The sequence below is a fragment of the Tenrec ecaudatus genome, chromosome 16, assembly GCF_050624435.1.
Source record: "Tenrec ecaudatus isolate mTenEca1 chromosome 16, mTenEca1.hap1, whole genome shotgun sequence".
Lineage (NCBI taxonomy): Eukaryota > Metazoa > Chordata > Mammalia > Afrosoricida > Tenrecidae > Tenrec > Tenrec ecaudatus.
The window spans coordinates 22,869,988-22,879,976 of record NC_134545.1 but is presented as its reverse complement, the minus strand read 5'-3'; the positions used below and the strand labels follow the sequence as shown (position 1 = coordinate 22,879,976).

Here is a 9,989-nt window from a genome sequence, read left to right as displayed (position 1 = left end):
TGTTGGAGATGTTGCTTAAGGTGCTAATTTTGGTTCTTCTATTTGGATGCCCATGTTTATGGATATAAATTTCATTCTTTCTTTCTTGAATTACTTAGTAGTTTTTAAGCAGAGTGTTATTCAGTTTTCATGTATTTGCCTTTTCCCTCGATCTTCTTATTGTTGACTTTTAATTTTATAGTGTAGTCATCTGAGAAAATGGTTTGTAATATATTGATGTTGTATTAATGATTGCTTTGTGGCCTAACATTTAGTCTGTTTTGGAGAGAAAAGAATTTATATGTGCTGTTTCAGGTGGAATGTTCTTTATATGTCAAAGAGATCAAGTTGATTAACTGTGTTATTTAGTACTTCCATGTTTTCATCGAGTTTCTTTGTAGCTCTGTCTGTTTTCTAGAGTGTTCTACTGATGCCTCCTACTATGACTGTATCATTGTCAGTGTATTTTGAGGCTCTTTCCTTGAGTACACAGATATTGTTATGGCTTTGTCTTCTCGTCCCTTCAATCATCATGTAATGTTATTCTTTGTCTCTCATGAGAGAGCTTTGTCTGTGTCTTTAAGGTGTGATTCTGGTAAGCAGTAGATTGATGGGTTCTGCTTTCTTGTCTATTCTGTCATTTCCTGTCTCCTGATCTGGTACATTTAATCCATTGACATTCAGTGTTGTTATTCATATGGAGGAGTTTACTGCTGCATTTGCTGTGATTATATTTTTTATTTGGTAGCGTCAATTTATTTCTTCCTTGTACATTTCTGTGTTGTGTTTCTTTTGTCTGTTTTATTGTTATTATTTTCTTTGCTGTTATCTTACTGTTTGCTTGGTCTCTGTGTTCATACTTTTTATTTTAATGATGCTTTTCCATGTTTTTAGAGGTTACAAGTAATCCAGACTGTTCTTTCTTGTGAATGACTTGGTTCCCTCTCCATTTGAGTATTTATATAATACTCTATAATTGTTTTTATTGTGGAATGATATCTCTGGCTCCCTATTTTTAATCTTGTAGTTTTGTTTTACTTTGAATATAGTTTGGAGTGGCTTGATTTTTGGATGGTGGTGATTTTTTATGTTGATCTTAGGTTGATGACTGCTGTTCTTGATTCGCTGTTCAAAGAACTCACCTTATCAATTCTTGTAATGTTGGCCTTGTTTTAACAAATTATCTTAATTTATCTTGATCTGGAAATATCTTTATTTTTCCTTTGTATACGAGGGATTATTTTGCTTGCTATAAAATTCTTGATCAACATTTTTTTCCCTTCAGGACTTATATATATATAATTCCACTGTTTTTCTGCCTGGATGTCTGCTGAAAAAAATGTAATTTTATTCCTAATTTTTCTCCTTTTTTTCCCCTGAACTGTTTTCAGGAGTTTTACCTTGTCCTTGATATTTGAAAGCTTGGTAATTTGTGGTAATTTTCTTTTGCAGTTTCTACTGTTTGGGGTTCTTTCAGCTTCTGGATTGGTCATTTTTTTCTCCTTTTATATGGTTTTAGTTATTTTGTTGTTGTTGTTTATGCCCTATGCTGGGATGCCAATGAGATATAAGTTATTCTTTTTTTATAGTTTTATTGGGGGCTCATACAATTCTTACCACAACCCATACATACATCCATTGTGTCAAGCACATATGTACATTTGTTGCCATCAACATTCTCAAAACATTTGCCTTCTACTTGAGCCCTTAATATCTGCTGCTCATTTCCCCTCCCTCCCCACTCTCCCCTACTTCATGAACCCTTCATCATTCATAAATTAATATTTTGTCATATATTACACTGTCCAATATTTCCCCCCTTCTTCTCTGCTGTCCCTCCCCCAGGGAGGGTAGATTCTTGTAATTAGTTCCCCTTTTCTACCCCACCTTCCCTCCACCCTGCAGGCATCACCACTCTCACCACTGGTGCTGAAGGAGTCATCTGTCCTGGATTCCCTGTGTTTCCAGTTGCTATCTGTACCTATGTACATCCTCTGGTCTAGCCAGATTTGTAAGGTAGAATTGGGATCATGATAGTGGGGGGGAGGAAGCATTTAAGAACTAGAGGAAAGTTATATGTTTCATCGTTGCTACCCTGAACCCTGTCTGGTTCATCTCCTCCCCACAACCCTTCAGTAAGGGGTGTCTGGTTGGCTACCAATGGGCTTTGGGTCTCCACTCTGCACTCACCCACATTTACAATGATATGATTTTTTCTTCCCTGATGCTTGATACCTGATCCCTTCGACAGCTCGTAGTCACACAGGCTGGTGTGTTTCTTCCATGTGGGCTTTGTTGCTTCTGAGCTAGATGGCCACTTGTTTATCTTCGAGCCTTTAAGACCCCAGACTCTATATCTTTTGATAGCTGGGCACCATCAGCTTTCTTCACCACATTTGCTTATGCACACGTTTGTCTTTGTCTTCATTGATCATATCAGGGAGGTGGGCACCCATTGATATGATTTTTAGTTCTTTGATGTCTGATAACTGGTCCCTTCTGCACCTTGTGGTCAGACAGACTGGTATGCTTCTTCCATGTGTACTTTGATGCTTCTCAGCTAGATGGCCACTTGTTTATCTTCGCGCCTTTAAGACCCCAGACGCTATATCTTTTGATAGCCAGGCACCATTAGCTTTCTTCACCACATTTGCTTATGCACATGTTTGTCTTCAGTGATTGTATCAAGAAGGTGGGCACCCACTGATGTGATTTTTAGTTCTTTAATATCTAATAACTGACCCCTTCTACACCTCATGGTCAGCCAAGCTGGTGTGCTTCTTCCATGTGGGCTTTGATGCTTCTCAGCTAGATAACCTCTTGTTTATCTTCAAGCTTTTAAGACCCCAGATGCTATATCTTTTGATAGCTGGGCACTGTCAGCTTTCTTCACCACATTTGCTTATGCACACATTTTTCTTCAGCAATTGTGGCGGGAAGGTGTGCATCCTGGAATGACAATTTAATAGAACAAAGTATTCTTGCATTGAGTAAGTGTTGAGTGGAGGCCCAATGTCCATCTGCTGCCTTAATACTAAACCTATAAATATATGCACATAGATCTGTTTCCCTACACTTATATAAATATATTTACATATGTACATTCCAGTCTTTGGACCTCTGTAAATACCCTTTGTCACTCAGTTCTTTCTTCTATTTCCTTTTAATTTTCTCTTGTCCCACTATCATGCTCAGCCTTCATTTGGGTTTCAGTAATTTCTCTTGGTTACCTTGCTCTTGCTGACTCCCTACCAGACCACTCACACCCTCCTTGCTACTGATTTTGGATCACTTATTGCTCCCCTGTCCCTGGGTTGGTCAGCACCACCTACTTGCCCCTCCTCCCCCTCTCCCATGTCCCCCCGGAACCATTGGCCCCGTTGTTTTCTCCTCCAGACTATTCATCCAGCCTATCTTATCTAGATGGATCTGTAGAGATAATAATATGCACCAAAAATCAAGTCATAACAAGATAGGCGATGAGTGAGAACACAGCTATGACAACAAGAAAGGAAAGCAATTTACCCAACGAAGAATAAATTAATTAAAAGAAAACATTTTAAAAAGAAAGATAAACCTGTAAATAGACCAAGGTCTAATTTTTCATCTCTAGGCATGTCCTTCAGTCAGGTCCAATGGGGGTACTATGCTCTGGCCCCAGAGTCTGTCCTTGGTAGTCCCTCGGGGGCTCCCTGCTCTGCTCTCACAGTTGCTCTGCCACACGCTTTTAGTGGTTTGCCTTGGTGACACAGGGTCAGTCTGGGCCAGTTCCGACACAGAGTCTCCAGTGTTGTCCCCATTAGGGCCCTGGGCCATCAAGGGATGGTGTGTCTCATATTGGGACCAGCCATATTGTCCACTCTGTCCATTGGCTGTTCAGAACGGGGATATCGTCCTCCAGGCTTGATGGGCCAGGATGTGCTCCACTCTCTCTTCCTCCCCCTTCATTTGCTCCCATTCCCTCTCCCCTAGCTGCAGCTTCAATGCCATCCTCTCAAGTAAATTCTTCTGGGGTGAGGGGCAGTTGTCCACGTAGCTGGTATGGAGGCTGAGCCCTCAGGCCCCTCCACAGGCTCCCCACTCCTTGCTGGCACACTGCATTCGTCTGGCTCTGGATTTATATCTGGTCCCTCTTTCCCTGTGAAGACACAAACAATCCCCTCCCCTTGGGTGGATCAGTGCCCTATCCCCCCACCACACATCTCTTTTTTTCCCTTTCCCCTTTCCTCCCTCCACCCCCATTTTAGTTGGCTACCATATGTACCCCTGGATTTAGTCTGGCCCCTGCCATACTACCTGGACATCACTCCTGGAGTGTTTGTATAATGTAGCTTTTTCCCTGTGCCCCTTTTGCACTTACCTTTCTGTTCTTTCATATGTAGATATAAATATATAAACTTACCTCAGTGGACTCATGTTATACTTATCCTTTTGTGCTTGGCTTACTTCACTAGGCATGTTTTCCTCCAGTTCTTCCCGTGCATCGATATGCTCCATGCGATCATCATAAGTTATTCTTAATAGTGTCCCACATAATTCTTAGACTTCCCCTCCTCAAATTATTTTGCTCTTTTTATTGACTGTTCTCCATTTAGATTGCTCCTGAGAAATTTGTCTTCAAACTCACTAATTCACTCTCCCATTGTTTCTGATCTACTGCATTGCTCTTTCAAAGTGTTCTATTTATAATACCGTAGTATTAATCTTTTGGTCTTCTATTTGAAGTCCTTCTATGGTTTGTAACTTTGCATTTATTTTGTCAAATTGCTCTCTCTCTCTCTTTGAGTTATTCTATGGCCTTTTCTCTGTCTTTTACCCCCCTTTCTTTTCCTTACTCTCTCCAATACGAGTTCTCTCAATCTTGTTCTCCATTTACTGAAAGTACCTGATAATTATTATTTTGAAAGCCTTTTCCTGTAGTTCCAATGCTTTTTATTATTCATTAATATCCTTGGGCTCATTGCACTGGTATCATTCTATCTTGCTTCTTTGTATATACAGAAATCGACTATTGTGACATTGAGTTGCTTGTTGTTTTTTTATTTTTGCTGGTCAGGTGGTAATGGAGTGGGTGGTGTTTGCTGCATATTAGTTGTCGCGTTTGAAGGTGCAGGAGTATGTAAATCAGTGTTGAGACCACTGACTTGGTCAGGTAGGCCTGGAAATGAATAACGACAAACAAAGCAAAACAAAAAACAAAGACACATTAATAACAAGACCACTGTGAGCTAGGAACTCCCTGCAACCCCAAACACACAAGCCCCCCCCCCAAACCCCCAAAATATCTACTTTCTCTTTCTCAGTTACTATTGTGCGCTTGTCAAGGGCTAGCTCCGGATGACCACAGTAAGGCAGGAAGTGCACAGGAAGTGCCGCCTCAGGTGCACCAGGATGAGAGCTGGTGACCTTTTTTGTCAACAGAGAGTTGTGGGGTGTTCAGGATGACTCCATCTCTGCTTTCCTTTGTCCTTCTCTTTGTGGTTTATCCAAACAACAAATGAGTCGGGGCCCCTTCCCAGACAAACACCCAAATCTCAAGCGAGAATTGGCCACTGCCTTTCCTCAAGCCCCTCTTGCAGAGGCTGATCTTGGTGGTAACCAGGGATGCTTCTGCTCCTCTGTGTCTAGATTATCAAGCCAACTCCAGACGGAAGGACGGAGGAAAGAAAGAAAGAAAGAAAAGAAGGGAGGAAGAAGGGAAGAAATGAAAGAGGAAGAAAACAACATGAACAAGGGGGAAAAAAACCCAAACATTATCTTCCAGCTGTTTTAGCCCCAAACTGCTGTCATTCACCCTGGCCTTCGTGGAACAGTGCAGGAGGGGCCCTAAGTGGTGGGTTGCAACTTTTACCTCCATGCACGAGACCACAAACCTATGGGCCTGTATGCCCTCCGGATCTCAGAGTCCTCTGGGAAACCTGGTATCACATTCATCCTCCTTTGTGTTTGTCTCCATGTTGTTGTGTGAGGGCCCCTTCGAGCTCCCCTCACCTCCCGAACACACCCATTGCCCCAGCAGTGCGGGGGAGGGCGTAGTGCAACTGCTCTCTCGGCAAACTAGATGAAATCCCAGGCATTCCTCCATTCCCCCGGAAGTGTGGGGAACATGGATTTGCTCATCTCATTCATGGTTTACTCTTCCCAAAACCCATCCTTCCTGTGGGAGTTGCTGCTGGGCTCCTGGTTGGTCCCCTGCAGTGCGAGTTCTCTGCTCTTCTGGATCTCTTGGGTCCTCTCTCAAGCTTTCTCTGTTGGTGTTCCGCTCTCTTATTGCTCATATCTCAGAGATTTCAGTCTTTAAGCTTTTCCTCTGTCTCTGTTTTCTCCTTGTGTGGTGCCATCTTTCCTGGATGCTTCTGAGTTGTGCATGTTGGACATGTCATCAGGAGGGACCAATTCTTGCAGAAAGGGCTCCCTCGTGGTTGGGAAAGTCGAGGGTTCGTGAAGAAGAGAATGACTTTCAACAAGATGAACTGACGTGGGGGCTGCGACAATGAATATAAACATAGCAATGGTCGTGAGGACGGCAAAAGGCCAGGTATTATTTTGTTATGTTGTCAATAGGGTAGCTATGAGCTGGCACCCACTTGGTTGCACCTAACAAGAGCTACAACAAAACCAGGGAACTGTGTTAGCCACCATTGACACTCTGCCCCCTTAAACATTTTTTTTCAATGGGTGCCTGTTGGCACGACTTAGGTTATGGTCTAAATTGTGTACTTTCGAAGTGGGGAGCGTGCACTTTATTGGACTCTGAATGTATCAAAGTCATTATATGATAAAGCTGGAAGTAGGTATTTTGCCAAAGGTCACTGGGAAAGAGCCAAGGGCCTGAGCTGAACCAACTCCCCTGTGTCCCTCCTCCAATTGCACCTGTCTGCCTTGGAGCCCTGTCAAATCTCAAGTCTGGCAAGACTACAGAGATCGTATAGGGGAACAGTAGTAGGCTGCTCGGGCCCCTTAAAGAAGTGTTTTGGTAGAGGTGTGATGCTGAGAAGTACCTGGCTTCTGAGAGGTGCAGTGAGGTCAGAGGGGAGGCCATTTGTAATGAGTGTGCCTTGTTTTCAAGCCTTTCAGTATAACTGTCACACTCCCTCTTTTCGAAGACAGCTGCGAACGTCCTAAACACTTGTCTTTGAGCCTCACCTGAAGATGGCTGGGGAAAGATAATTATGAACATTTGACACATAGTGCAACTCAGCCACCAGAGTTGAAGTGACTGTCCAACATCACAAAGCCAGTTAGTAGCAGACTCAGGACTCTAACCAAAGAATCCGGATTCTGATCCCGTGGTCTTACCTTGTTAAATTCCTGGAAGAATTCCTGCCACGAGAGTAAATGCCATCCGCAGCCTTTACTTTGTCTTTGTGACCTTTGTTCTCATCTTGCCACCACTTATCTCTGGGGCCTTTGTCCTCGCTGTTATCTCTGCCTGGAATGAGATTTCTCCAGAAATTTCTATGTCCTCTTCCCTGTTTCCTTCATGCCCATGCTCAAGGTCCTTCCTGATCACTGATCCTCTTATCTCCCTTTTCTGCTTTATTTCCCTTCTTAACTTTTATCATTGCCTGACATGTAGGCATACCTCATTTTATTGCACTTTACAGATATCATGTTTAAAAAAATTTTTTTTTTAACAAACTGAAGGTTTGTGACAACCCTCCACTTAGCACGTCTATTTTTCAAATAGTATGGGCATACTTCATGTCTTTCTGCCACCGTTTGGCAACTTTTGCAATAGTTCCAACTTTTTCATAACCCTGTGCACACGTACACTATACATATTAAATATTGTTGTTGTGGTTGTTAGGTGTGTACCACTGAGGTCATGCTGACCCTACGCACGACAGAAGAAAACACTGCCCGTTGCTGCACCATCCTCGGATTGTTCCTAGGCTTGAGCTCATTGTTTCAGTTACCATGTCACTCCCTCCCCAAGAGGGCCTTCCTCTTTTCCACTGCCCCTCTACTGTACCAAGCACGATGTCCTTCTCCAGGGACTGGTCTCTTCTGATGACATGTCCAAAGTAGGTAAGCTGAAGTCTCACCATCTTTGCCTCTAAGAGCACCTCTGACTGTACTTCTTCCAAGATCGATTTATTTGTCCTTTTACAAGTCCATGATCCTGTCAATATTCTTTCCCAGCACTGCAATTCAAATACATCTATTCTTTGCTCTTCCTTATTCAATGTCTAACTTTTATGTGTATATATGAGGTCATTGAAAGTACCATGTCTTGAGTCAGGTGCATCTCAGCCTTCAAAGTGACATCTTTACTTTTCAATGCTCTAAAGAAATCTTGCGTAACATGTTTACCCAGCTGCTCCTATGAGCATTGATTGTGGATCCAAGCAAGACATAAAATATTAAATGTTAGTGGAGGGAGGGTGAGGTGGAAAGGGGGAGCTGATTACAAGGATCTACATATAACCTCCTCCCTGAGGGACAGTCAATAGAAAAGTGGGTGAAAGGGAGATGTTGGACAGGGCAAGATATGACAAAATAATAATTTATAAATTATCAAGGGTTCATGAGGGAGAGAGGAGTGGGGAGGCAGGGGAAAATATGAGGAGCCAATTCCAGGGGCTTAAGTGGAGAGCAAATGTTTTGAGAATGATGAGGGCAATGAATGTACAAATGTGCTTTACACAATTGATATATGTATGGATTGTGATAAGAGTGGTAATGGCCCCTAATAAAATGATTTAAAAAAATTCAATGTTACACTGTTAAAGGTCAAAGATGTAGCTTTGAGGACTAAGGTACCTCTGACCCAAATAGAGCATTTTCAAATGCTTCATATGCATGTGAAAGCTGGATAATGAATAAGGAAGAACACAGAATTGATGCATCTGAATTATAGTGTTGCCCAAGATTATTGGAAGTACCGTGGACTGTCAGAAAAACACGTAACTCTGTTCTGGAAGAGGTAAACTAGAATACTTGTAAGAAATGAGGATGGAATGTCTTCCGGCGGAAGGAAACGCCGATTCCCATTGCCGAACTGAGGCAGGCAAGGAGTGGACGCTGAGGGCTGTGGAAAGTTTGTTGATCCGAGAAAAGCCACTTCGTGTTTTATGGATGATGGCATTTGAGCGGAAACCCAGAAAGGATTGGTACAGCATTCAGGCACAGACCCATCTGCCAGTGTGCCAGACCTAAAACACAAGAACCCAAAGCTCATGTCGGTGTATCATGCAGACCAGCAAAGCGCAGATGCGCCAGCAGGAGCAGTGTCGGAATGCACACAAAAGGTCATCGAAATTGATCAGGTGTGGAAGATTCTACGGAGTCAATAGACACGAAAACAAAAACAAAAACAACAAGAGTATGGCCTGATGCGGCATGAAGATGATCTAAGAACTATCGGACCAGTGGATGCGCGAAGATACCTTGAAGACATGTCCTGGAATAAAGATGATTGCTCCTACTTTCAGAGCTGCCGATGTGGTGGCAAATACAGTGTTGCCAAGGATGAAGCAAAAGATGTTAACTTGATTTCCTGTGATACGTGTTCATGGGTTATAGAACTCCTTCACGCTGTCTGAAATTAGCCACTACATGGAACCCTGTAACTATTTATTCAGACATTTTGAGGAGCATGCTTCGAGTAAATATAAAACTTAAACAAAATTTGTTATGTTATCTCTGTAGTTTTCTGACAAAATATGGGATTATCTAGCAGAGGCCATCTCATTTTGATAGAAAATTTAGTTATTTGTATTTGCTTATAAATTATACTTAAAGACTAGCCCCCACAAAAGGACTTAGATTAGGGATTGCATTTCATCAATTTCTATTTGAAAACGTCATTCCTTTGCTGTGTCTTCAGCTCAAAACAAGACTTTTCTTTTTCCTCCTGTTTTATTAGTATCATATTTGTTGGCTGACATAATAGGTGATCTTTCTACCTGCTCTCTCAATTTTCGGGTTATTAGAATCTTTGTGACTAACACGAATCTAGCTCCTTCATGAGGAAGGCTGGATTTGCTTTCTACTTGAGCCCTTGG

At 42.3% G+C, this 9,989-nt stretch overlaps 1 pseudogene; it reads left to right on the top strand.

Moving 5' to 3' along the window:
* The first annotated feature begins 9,060 nt into the window (after positions 1-9,060).
* LOC142428545 (dnaJ homolog subfamily C member 24 pseudogene) lies at positions 9,061-9,527 on the top strand (annotated as a pseudogene).
* The last annotated feature ends 462 nt before the right edge of the window (positions 9,528-9,989 follow it).